The sequence below is a fragment of the Phyllobates terribilis genome, unplaced genomic scaffold, assembly GCF_046119375.1.
Source record: "Phyllobates terribilis strain yellow unplaced genomic scaffold, ASM4611937v1 Scaffold_4__5_contigs__length_816908805, whole genome shotgun sequence".
Taxonomy (NCBI): domain Eukaryota; kingdom Metazoa; phylum Chordata; class Amphibia; order Anura; family Dendrobatidae; genus Phyllobates; species Phyllobates terribilis.
This window is the reverse complement of record NW_027362764.1, coordinates 652,579,216-652,591,660: the sequence shown is the minus strand read 5'-3', so window position 1 is coordinate 652,591,660 and position 12,445 is coordinate 652,579,216. Positions and strand designations below refer to the sequence as shown.

Sequence of the window (12,445 nt, the reverse complement as noted above, 5' to 3'; positions counted from 1 at the left end):
AGATGTGAGAAGGTGTGTGGTTAGGTACCTTGCTGTCACTTAGCCCTTTAGGAGAGAGAGTTCCTTATTTATCTCCTATCAGGGTGTTAGAAAGGGGCTTAAGGTCTCTAGAGCCACCATAGCTAGATGGATTAGGGAGGCCATTACGCTAGCCTATGTATCCAGCGGAGAGGGAGCACTGCGTGGCCTGAAAGCTCACTCTACCCGGGCGGTGGCAACCTCCATGGGCAGAGAGGTCTGGCGTCTCGATGGAGGATATATGTAAGGCAGCTACCTGGTCTTCTCCATCTACCTTCTATAAGCACTATAGACTAGATCTGGGTGCTTCGTCTGACCTCACATTTGGGAGAAGGGTGCTCCAAGCGGTGGTCCCTCCCTAGAATCTTCATCTCTGCAATTCTCTCGTGGTGCTGTCATGGTCAACCGATAAAGAGATTAGTTACTTACCGGTAACGGGATTTCTCAGAGACCATGACAGCACCCTTATATTCCCTCCCTTCACCCCTTTTTGGGAGCACTTCTTATCTGTTTTCATTCTTTATTCTCACACATTGGTGTTGTAAGAAAATGTATATACTGTTTGTTTCATGATTATGTTGCTATGTCTACTAACCGGGCGGTCCTCTCAATGCTCTGTAATCCAAACTGAGGCGAGAGGGAGGGCCGCCCCCTTTTAAGCCTGTAGGTTTCCTGTCCTTGGTGGGCGGATTCCCTCTCTCGTGGTGCTGTCATGGTCTCAGAGAAATCCCGTTACCGGTAAGTAACTAATCTCTTTTCTTCACTGCCCAATGGTATAAATTAAAAAATACTCATTAATTCCCTAGATGAATTCCTTAAGAGGTGTAGTTTACAAAATGGGGTCACTTGTTGGGGTTTCTGCTGTTTCGGCATGTCAGCGACTCTTCAAATGTGACATGGTGTCTGCAATCTATCCCAGCCAACATAGCGCTCCTTTCTCTTCCGAACCCTGTCGTACACCAAGGCAGTGGTTTCCCCCCACATATGGGGTATCGGTGTACTCAGGAGAAATTGCACAACAAATTTCATGGTGCAATTTCTCCTATTATCCTTATGATAATGCAAAATTAGGGGATGAAAAACATTTTTTGTGGGAAAAATGTGAAAATTTTATTTTTACGGCTCAATATTATAAACGTCTGTGAAGCACCTGGGGGTGCAAGGTGCTCACCACACATCTAGATAAGTTCCCTAAGTCTGCCCCGTCACATCCTGGAGGTACCTGTCCAAGGAGGAGTCCCGGCTGGAGGATCCAGCTCTACACTTTGACCCTCTAGGAAGGAGCCATGGCCGGCTATGACACCAACCCCTTTGCGGACCCTGTGGACGTTAACCCTTTCCAGGATCCTGCAATCACACACATCACCAGTGGCGGCCATGGGAACTTGGAAGAATTCAACCCTTTCTCTGAGAATTCCTGTTTGACAACAAATCAGAAAACTGTGCAGCGTCAGCCCGTGATGCCTTCTCAGCCTGCTGTTCTACAGCCATCCATAGAGCCGTCTCCGCAGGCAGTAGCAGTAGCAGCGGCAGCACAAGCTAGCCTTCTTCCGCAGCAAGAGGAGCTGGACAGGAAAGCAGCCGAGATTGAGAGGAAAGAGAAAGAAATGACGAATGTAAATATTAACTTAAGACAGAACAATTGGCCTCCACTTCCTCCAAAGTGTCCCATCAAGCCATGCTTCTACCAGGACTTCTCAGCAGATATTCCAGCTGATTATCGGCACACATGTAAAAATGCTGTATTACCTGTGGATGTTTCACACGGTCACACTTCTACTTAATCTCCTTGGCTTGCTTGGCATATTTCACTGCTGATGCTAAGGATGGTGGTGTGGATTTTGGCTTATCCATCCTGTGGTTTATCTTATTTACACCTTGTGCCTTTGTGTGCTGGTACCGGCCCATCTACAGAGCATTCGGGACGGACAGTTCCTTCAATTTCTTTGCATTCTTCATCTTCTTTTGTCAAATCCTCATTTATATCATACAAGCAGTTGGCATCTCTCACTGGGGAGACAGTGGCTGGATAATAGCATTAACCATGGTTGAAACCAACATTGCAGTTGCTGTGATAATGATTGTGGCAGCCTTCACTGTGAGTGCTGTCTTATCTTTGGTCCTGCTGAAGAAGGTTCACTCAATGTATCGCAGAACGGGTGCAAATTTCCAGAAGGCGCAGGAAGAGTTTTCACAAGGCATCTTAACCAACCGCACAGTTCAAAACGCAGCTGCTGGCGCTGCAACCTCCGCTGCCAGGGGGGCATTCCAGGGAAACTGAGGATCGGGATTCCATTACTTCTGCCTTTTTACCAGGGCTGGGGAGTCTGAGTCGTGGAGTCGGAGTTAGTTTTGGTTGGAGTCGGAGTCTGTAGAAATGTACCGACTCCGACTCAAGCTTTAAAATTTTTTTATTAATATTTCATAATTGAACTTTCATATGAATCTTATAAATGTTACTCAAATATACATGTTCTATCAAACTATGAACAACAGTGATAAGCAGTTCTGCTGGAGATGGAGACATTTCTTACTTCTTGTGTGTCACTGTTCTCCACTGCCCTTATCTAATCTTATACTTGGTTAACCTCATGCTGCCCCAACCCCCCTACTTACAATACATGAAACTGAAAGTGAAAATGTGTTGCAAATTCTTAGTAGTAAAGCTCCTCCTGTAGACTAGATGTTTACCAGGTGTACGTCGTCCAAGCATCTCACAGCTGCTACTCAGAAGAGGAAGACTGTAAGAAGTATTATCCTTTCAACAAACTTTGCATCAGTTAACTGTGAGTACATGAGGAATAACAGTATTACTGACCACTATATCAGTTGTACGACCTGGCAATAATTTTGTACAATTGTTTTTAGGAAAAACAATTGTCATTTGGATTGTGAATGCAGAATTAAAAACCTGAGAATGTCAAAGAAGCGTCACATTAAATCAGCTGTATTTGAACATTTCACCATCACTCAAGATAGAAAACATTGTCTGTCAGTGTATGACAAATGATCCAGACGAAAACAAATGCTGTGAAGCCAAGATCAGTGCATATTCAGGCAAAGATAAAAATGCTCCTACCAGAGCTTCTAATCTAAAGAGACCTTTACAGCGCTTTCATCCAGAAGTACTGAAAGCAGTGGATGAGAGAGACTGCATCCAAACCAATGAACCAGTGCCCAGCTCTTCCAGCCAAACAAAGGAGCAGAGAACTTTGCAGCCATCAGTTGCAAGATATTTTGTCAGTGACAAAGTTACTGTGACAATGACAGATGCATTTAAAAAACAGATCATAGAGCTTGTTGTAAAGGATAGTGTGCCTATTTCATTATTTTCACGACCAGCTTTTGTGTCTGAATGGGGAAATGGCCCGCAAGCTTGGTGTTTCTCTGGAGAGAGAGAGTATTAGAAAATTAGTAATCGAAGAAGCTTTTAAACAAAAGGAAGATCTTAAAAAACTCTCAAGGGACGCTTTCTGTTTCTTAAAATGGATGCCTGCACACGTCACAGAGTGAACTATTTTGCCATCAATGTCCGATTTGTTTGTGACAAAAATGAAATAGTTACCAAGACATTGGCAGTAAAAGACACCAAAGCTCATCACACCAGTGAGTTTCTCCAGGTCTTGGTGGAAAAGGTTCTGCAAGACTATGAACTTGAAAAAAAGAGCAAGTTCTTTCTGTCGTAACTGACAATGCTTCAAATATAAGTACTATTAAGCTAATGAATGAGAGTAATAATGGTGACCAGCAGCTAGAAGAACATTCTGGGTCCACAGACACAGAAATGTTTGAAATAGAGGAACACAGTATTGTAACTGAGGAGCAGACAGAAGTTGCTTCAAATGAACAGCAACATGATAGTTTAGACGATCTTGTTGAAACTGTCAATACGTTCTTTCATTCATCACATTTTCTGTGTTGTGCATACGCTACAACTGGCTATAAGAGACCAGTCTGCAAGAAGGACCTGCTGCTGCACTGATTGGCAAGGTGAGAAAATTGGCTACTGTTGCCAGAACCCTAAAGTTGACTCAATTTTGAAGAGAGGTGCTGGAAAAGGGGCAATTATTGATCAAGCCACACGATGGGGCAGTACTTACTTAATGATTCAGCGCTTGGTTGAACTGAAAACCTTTCTTGTAGACATGGCTAACCCTCAACTGACGCTAAATGAAAGTCAGAGGAATCAGGTGACTGAGCTGGAAAAATTGCTAGAGCACCCATTTACAGTGACTAAAAAATTACAAGCAGAGGACTTAACTCCAGGTATTTTCTTAAAGGAGTGGAAGAACCTGATATTTCGCCTGTCCCAAAGAGGAGGGTTAATTGCAAGTGGCATTGCTACATCAATGAAACGGAGAGAGGAGCTACTATTACAAAATAACATTCTTTTGGCAGCTGTTTATGTAGACCCAATGCATCGGATTCTTCTAGATGATCAACAGCTAACTAAAGGAAAAGAAGCTCTGTTTGAAATAGCAGTAAGGATGAAAGGGTTGCAGAACAGTCAGGAGGAACAAGAAGAATTTGGTCGTCCTGCCACATCTTCACCCTCATCATCAACTGATGAAGAATTTAATTTCGAAAAATATTTGGATCACAAGGACCGTGCAAAGCGTTCCCGCATAGAAGAAGAGTCATCCCCATCAAAGAACACAGCCAGTACATTTCAGCAGAATTTTTCATGTGCACTAAAAGAAATTGAGAAATTTGACCATTCATCAAAAATAACAGTGCAACAAGCGATTCCTCTGTATCCTGACATTGTCAGAGATGTTGCCCGAGTGGTTACTGCTTTGCCACCAACCCAAGTTAGTGTAGAGAGGTTGTTCTCTGCTCTCAAAATAATTCGATCAGATTTGAGGGCATCCATGAAGGAGGATCTGACAGAGGCAATACTTTTTCTGAGGACAAATTTATAGATTTCTTATTAACTGCTTAACAGTGTTTATTGCATATTTACTTACAAGAGTTTAGAAAAGTTATTTGCTATATTCTAATTGTATTCTAATAAATATAGTTTTTGCTCTAAGTGGTCTGATTACTTATATGATGGTGAGAAACTGAATAAGCACGATGTTAATATTTTACAACAGTAAATTTATTGTTACAAATTGGCCATTTATGAAGGAGCCGGAGTCGGAACCTGATAAAATCCAGGAGTCTGAGTCGCAACTGTGGTTTACAGACTCCACAGCTCTGCTTTTTACACTTCTGACTATTACCCTTGCCCCCTTTACTTCTTCCCCAGAGAAGAAAATCATTGTCTCTATAAAGTTCTAGCTCTGGTGGTCGTACCCAGCACTCCACATTATGCCACTTCCACCAAGAGACTGTGAAATTCTACATGTACAGTACAGATCAAAAGTTTGGACACACCTTCTCAATTAAAGATTTTTCTGTATTTTCTTGACTATGAAAATTGTACATTCACACTGAAGGCATCAAAACTATGAATTAACACATGTTGAATTATATACTTAACAAAAAAGTGTGAAGCAGCTGAAAATATGTCTGAAATTCTAGGTTCTTCAATGTAGCCACCTTTTGCTTTGACTGCTTTGCACACTCTTGGCATTCTCTTGATGGGCTTCAAGAGGTAGTCACCGGAAATGGTTTTCACTTCACAGGTGTGCCCTGTCAGGTTTAATAAGTGGGATTTCTTGCCTTTATAAATGGGGTTGGGACCATCAGTTGTGCTGTGCAGAAGTCTGTTGGATACACAGCTGATAGTCCTACTGAACAGACTGTTAGCTGCTTTTTTCTTGCCATAATACAAATTCTAAGTAAAGAAAAACGAGTGACCATCATTACTTTAAGAAATGAAGGTCAGTCAGTGCGAAAAATTGGGAAAACTTTGAAAGTGTCCCCAAGTGCAGTTGCAAAAACCATCAAGCGCTACAAAGAAACTGGCTCACATGAGGACCGCCCCTGGAAAGGAAGACCAAGAGTCACCTCTGCTTCTGAGGATAAGTTTATCCGAGTCACCAGCCTCAGAAATCGCAGGTTAACAGCAGCTCAGATTAGAGACCAGGTCAATGCCACACAGCGTTCTAGCAGCAGACACATTTCTTCAACAACTGTTAAGAGGAGACTTTGTGCAGCAGGCCTTCATGGTAAAATAGCTGCTAGGAAACCACTGCTAAGGACAGGCAACAAGCAGAAGAGACTTGTTTGGGCTAAAGAACACAAGGAATGGACATTAGACCAGTGGAAATCTGTGCTTTGGTCTAATGAGTCCAAATTTGAGATCTTTGGTTCCAACCACCGTGTCTTTGTGCGACGCAGAAAAGGTGAACGGATGGACTCTACATGCCTGGTTCCCACCGTGAAGCATGGAAGAGGAGGTGTGATGGTGTGGGGGTGCTTTGCTGGTGACACTGTTGGGGATTTATTCAAAATTGAAGGCATACTGAGCCAGCTTGGCTACCACAGCATCTTGCAGTGGCATGCTATTCCATCCGGTTTGCGTTTAGTTGGACCATTTATTTTTCAACAGGATAATGACCGCAAACACACCTCCAGACTGTGTAAGGGCTATTTGACCAAGAAGGAGAGTGATGGGGTGCTACGCCAGATGACCTGGCCTCCACAGTCACCAGACCTGAACCCAATCGAGATGGTTTGGGGTGAGCTGGACCGCAGAGTGAAGGCAAAAGGGCCAACAAGTGCTAAGCATCTCTGGGAACTCCTTCAAGATTGTTGGAAGACCATTTCCGGTGACTACCTCTTGAAGCTCATCAAGAGAATGCCAAGAGTGTGCAAAGCAGTCATCAAAGCAAAAGGTGGCTACTTTGAAGAACCTAGAATATAAGACATATTTTCAGTTGTTTCACACTTTTTTGTTAAGTATATAATTCCACATGTGTTAATTCATAGTTTTGATGTCTTCAGTGTGAATGTACAATTTTCATAGTCATGAAAACACTGAAAAATCTTTAAATGGGAAGGTGTGTCCAAACTTTTGGTCTGTACTGTATATGTACATAAATATATATTCAGACATGAAAACTGATTTACTAAATGCTTGACCTTTTTTATTTGAAGCTGTTTTTTTTTTCTCAATATGGAAGGGGGAATGAATGTGCCTGTAAAACACAATTTATAGTAATGAACAGCCCAAGGTGTAAAATATGTTGATCCCTCTTTCTCCTCTTGTACATGGTCCCTGTCAGTGTACGTCTGTTTGCTGCAAAAGCAATCTTATGTACCAGTGTTTTTCACTAGACTATAAAATGGCAAATCTGATTCCCTACAATCATTTACCTGTCTCAGATTTGATGCTTTTTAAATATTTAAAGACACAAATTGTTGCCTTGCATGATATGCCATGCTGTCATGCTAGCTATTTGTTTACAGGTAAGGGGCTGTCCTTACCTGCAGTTGAAAGGTTGTATTGTCTTTATTCACATTCTGTTTATCTCTATGCCTGATGATACCTTCTGTATTTTGTGGGCCATGATTGACTTTGCCCAATATTGACACTTGTCTACCATTTGTGGGCTTTATGGCTTCTTTCTATATTACCTATTGACACATTTATAGATCTATACCTTTACGGCATTTTGACTACATTTTTTATGCTGGATACTTTAAGGTGGGTACTTGTAATCCACTAATGCTTACAAGATGAATGAATTTTGAATACTGATCCTTTATTTATTTTTATTTATTTATTTCTTCATAGATTTATCACTGGGTTCATTGATATGATCTCCTTTTGTTAGTCTTGTCAAACAGAGTAAATGATTACCCTTGTTATTAGCACTGCTGGCACCTTCATTGGTTCACTTCTCCTTTTGTGTGTTTTTATAAATCTCTTTTAAAATAATTCATTGAAAGTTTCAAAATCTTTTTATCGAATTTTTGCATCTATACTTCTTCGAGCTGATCGGGTGTTTGTTGAATAGAAGTATTGTACCAAATAGGCCTTTCACTTTTTGGAGTAAAAAGTTCCCTAAGGGGTCTAGTTTCCAAAATTGTGTCACTTGTGGGGGGTTTCCACTGTTTAGGCACATCAGGGGCTCTCCAAACGCAACATGGCATCCGCTAATTATTCAAGCAAATTTTACATTCAAATAGTCAAATGGCGCTCCTTCCCTTCCGAACCCTGCAGTGCTCCCAAACAGTGGTTTGCCTCCACATATGGGGTATCAGCGCACTCATGAGAAATTGCACTACAAATTGTGTAGTCCATTTTTTCCTGTTACCCCTGTGAAAATAAAAAAACTGGGTCTAAAGTAACATTTTTGTGAAAAAAAAGTTAAATGTTCATTGTTTTCTTCCACATTCCAAAAATTCCTGTGAAGCACCTGAAGGGTTAATAAAGTTCTTGAATGTGGTTTTGAGCACCTTGAGGGGTGCAGTTTTTAGAATGGTGTCACTTTTGGGTATTTTCTGTCATAAAGGCCCCTCAAAGTCACTTCAAATAAGATGTGGTCCTTTTAAAAAATGTTTTTGTAAATTTTGTTGGAAAAATGAGAAATCGCTGGTCAACCTTTTTAACCCTTATAGCTTCCTAGCAAAAAAAAATTTTGGTTACAAAATTGTGCTGATGTAAAGTAGACATGTTGGAAATGTTATTTATTAACTATTTTGTGTGAAATATCTCTTTGATTTAAGGGCATAAAAATTCAAAGTTTGAAAATTGCAAAATTTTCGCCAAATTTCTGATTTTTTTTTTCCACAAATAAACGCAATTGATATCGAAGAAATTTTACCACTATCATGAAGTACAATATGTCACGAAAAAACAACCACAGAATCAGGGGGATCCGTTGAAGCGTTCCAGAGGTATTACCTCATAAAGTGACAGTGGTCAGAATTGAAAAAATTGGCCTGGTCACGAAGGCAAAAACAGGCTCTGGCGCGAAGAGGTTAAAGCAAAAATTGTACGTAGGAATAAGTCCTTGTTTACATAGGTGGGAAATGGTACCTGTCCAGTTTGTTCAGGAACGTTAGTTCTCAAATGGTTTTTCAATATTCTTGCTAATACTTAGCATCTTACTCCTTTCTTACATCATTGGTGTTTTTTATGTGTTGTATGTGATTACAGACTGATTCTCTGACCTACTTTGTCGTATTGTCACATTGACCACATGTATATTAGTCGGCCGATCCTGTTTAAAAATTCACCTTAAATCAGCAATTTTAAAGGTTTTCCGGTGTTAAAAATGTCATCCATAGGCTTACAGAGGGTTAAAACGATAAGGCTATGTTCACACGTTTTTACTGCGCTTTTTTTTTTTTTTTATGCAAATTTAAAGCTTCTTTTGACAGTACCAGCAAAGCTGATATTTCAGAAATCTCATGTACACGATTGTTTTTTTTTTTTGTTTTTTTTCTTGACTGAATTGGAAAATTGCTGTTTTTGAAAATTGTTGCATGTCCATTCTTTCAGTGTTTTTGCAGCGCTTTTTTTTTTTTTAACCTATACAAGGTAATAAGTAAGTTCAGAAATCAGTTTTTGCAGCCGGTATCACTGGTGCAGCAGGATGCGGAACTTATTTTTGTGATGGATTGTCCTGAGGAGTCAAAGTACATTAACTAAGTTACTGATGTGTTAAGTAAACAATACCGGACTCATTCAGCTCCCCCTGCTGTTTGACATTTGCAATTGTGTATTTAACCTTTACATATCTGTCATATAACCTTAGTTTACAGCAGCGCTTTATACATGAATCCAGCAGTTTTGTTCAGAATAGTCACTATTTTTTTCAGACATAAAAAAAAAACAAAAAAACTTTTCCCATAAATAATTTGATCAAATTTGCCTTTTTCCCAAAATGTTTTATGGTTTTGCATTGGTGACCTAACACCTTGCATTGTTCATGCTTGCAAAGCTCAACTTTGGGATCCTGAAAAACTCAGCACGAAAAGCAGCAAAACCTGTGTTTTATCTGCAGCTTTTTACGGTCAAGGATCAGGTTTTGGTTGCTGAACAAAAATGCAGCAACATGTGAGCATCATCTTTAGGCTATGTTCACATTTCCCTACTCTAATGGTGTCTCTCAATATCTGCTGCAGTCTGTTTACAGGCTGTTGTGACATTATGACTACAGTGCACCTCACTGCTGCAGCCAATCACTAAGCTCAGCGGTTTGGACTATGTAGACATTAAAGCTGCTGAGCTCTGTGATTGGCTGCAGTGGTGAAATGTATCGTAGTCTTATCGTCACCACTGCCGTCTGTAAATGGAGAACATGGTTCAAAATGTTGTTGCTGGAACGGGGAAAGGAGAGTACAGTCTATGGTTTTAACACTTTGCTACCCTATGGATTATAAAATGTTAAAACTAAAAAACCCCTTCATGTATTGCTTTCAGGAGCCGTCACCATATGATCCTGCCGCCCACCTGCCCACTATATTACCTATTGGGCGATATGTAGGTTCTGGAGCGCCTCCTGCAGGGGCAGTTCTGGTGTGTCCCTGGTCTGCATGGCTATGCATTCAGCAGACTAGCTGGCATGCAGTGCTACATTACCTCTAAACTTGGCTTTCCCTGCCAGTACCGCAGTATGCTGGTGATGAGAAGCTGAAATTATGGCAATCAGCTGACCGCTACACCACCTTCTTAAAGAATGGTCTTCCTGAGACAATGTATTTAAAGATGTTTAGGTGATACATGTGTGATTACTGGGGCCCCCATGTTCCTCATTTATTGCACTACTGCAATGAGGGGGAGTTTATTTAAAGACCTTGAGAAGATTGCGCCCCACCGCTCCATTTGCTGTTTAAGGGGCAGATGTGCAGTACCCGGCCATGGCCACTTTTCCGTCGACTGAGCTATGCAGCTTCATTACTGAGCAGTTCAGGCTACTGCCTACACCAAGAACAGCTGATCTGTGGGGGTGCCGGGTGCTGGGTGCACCACCCCACCGATCAGAAATTGATGACCTATCCTAAGGATAGCCCATCAATGTTAAAGTTCCTGACAACCCCTTTAAAGGTTTTGGACCACTGAAAGTTGAATCTGATTACTTGAATGTTCTGAGTGGTTCATTTCAATGAGTGCGTGGAAAAAACCTGACTGCACTTGGATGACATCTGGTTGCAGTCTGATTTCCACGCATTGACACACACAATGGAGAAGATGGAAAAAATGTTTTCTCCATCTCCTCATCCAAGAGAATCTACTCACACTCTGATCAGTTTGATCGGAGTGTGATTGCATAAAAAGCCCAATTCTCTCGCAGGAGAGAATCTACGGCCGGCTGCACCTGCCCTAAGGATAGGCTAAAGTCCCAGACAAACCCTTGTAAGTTCTAGATGAGCAGTGACCTCTCTATTTAAAATTGCTAAAAAATTAGCATATATCATTTTGCAGTATTTCCATTCCCCCATTCCTAAATTGTGGGAACATCATGAAAATTCCCATGCCAAGAGCTTGTTTGATTGTTTTATATATATATATATATATATATATATATATATATATATATATATATGTATATGTATATGTATATGTATATATATATCTATCAGCCGTGTGTGAATGGGAGTTTTAATAAGTTTCCATTCTTTATAATTGTTCATCTGGCCACAAATGTATTATAGGAGTTGGTGTAACTGCAGTGTGTGAATCCAGCCTAAGCTTGGCTGCCATCCAGTTCTGTGCGCTGCCTTTGTCGTTTCCACATAGGTGGGCGTCCTCATCCTGGCTCTGCGTGTGGACTGATTGTGTAATTCAGCTCTATGGACCTCAGCCACCAAATGAGAGCTGCAGGTCCAGGCCTGATACATCAGTGTAATTTGCTGTAGCTGCAGGTGTAGCACCATGTGGGGTAATTGAGCAACGTTCACCTAATTGTTAAATATTAGTAGCTAAATTACATTGCTGTAATTATGTTCAATCAGTTTAATAGTTGTCATCACTTTTATAGATCCTAGTCAACGCTGTAATTAAATACACACCCCCCTGTTAGCGCATCTTGGACAGAGTAATGAACTTTATATAGCCTTTTATCAGAACTTCATCACTTATCCACAGGATTGCAGACAGAGGTGACTTTACAGGGGTTATCCGACCAACAAAATACATTTTAATTAAAACATGTTGGAATAATAAGTTCCACAATCTGATGTATTAAAAAAAAATAAAAATAAAAATAAAAAGTTGTGTGAGCTGAGATTTTATAAATGTGCCTCTCCTGTATACTGCCTTATTTGCTGTGTCCAACCATGCAAGAACATGGCCGGTGCATATCACAGTTCTTGACAAGGGCAGTCCGCATAAGAGCTTATACAGACAATACAGCAGGGGCTCGCAGCTGCTTCTTTCTGTGATTGTAAGAAATTTCCCTGCCTATTTTATCACAGGAATGACTGTTTCTGGTGTCTCCAGCCCTCTGAGCTTGTCATAACTTTCAGAGCTCCTACAGTACAGACCAAAAGTTTGGACACACCTTCTCATTTAAAGCTTTTTCTG

At 40.8% G+C, this 12,445-nt stretch overlaps 1 protein-coding gene and 1 pseudogene across 4 annotated transcripts in view; both read left to right on the top strand.

The window, feature by feature from the left end:
* The window catches only part of STAU2 (staufen double-stranded RNA binding protein 2), a 379,482-nt gene that overhangs the window by 23,681 nt on the left and 343,356 nt on the right, over positions 1-12,445 (top strand). The gene's annotated exons all lie outside the window — the stretch shown is intronic.
* LOC141264468 (secretory carrier-associated membrane protein 2 pseudogene) lies at positions 1,218-2,325 on the top strand (annotated as a pseudogene).